Consider the following 256-nt stretch of genomic DNA (forward strand, 5'->3'; position numbering starts at 1 on the left):
CGAGGTGAGTGGATTGCCTGAGCCTGCGGGTTCGAGACCCGCCTGGGCAACCTGGCGAGACCTCATCTCTACTCTACAATAAATCAAAAATAGCTGGACGTGGTAGTGCAGGCCTGTAATTCCAGCTACTTGGAAGGCTGAGGCGGAAGGATCGCCGGAGCCCAGCAGGTTGAGGCTGCGGTGGCCGGGAGCGGCCTCTGCACTCCAGTCTGGTCAACAGAGTGAGACTCCGACTCAAAAAAAAAAAAAAAAAAAA

Source organism: Carlito syrichta, unplaced genomic scaffold (genome assembly GCF_000164805.1).
Source record: "Carlito syrichta isolate Samal-C Ts95f unplaced genomic scaffold, Tarsius_syrichta-2.0.1 Scaffold316502, whole genome shotgun sequence".
NCBI lineage: Eukaryota > Metazoa > Chordata > Mammalia > Primates > Tarsiidae > Carlito > Carlito syrichta.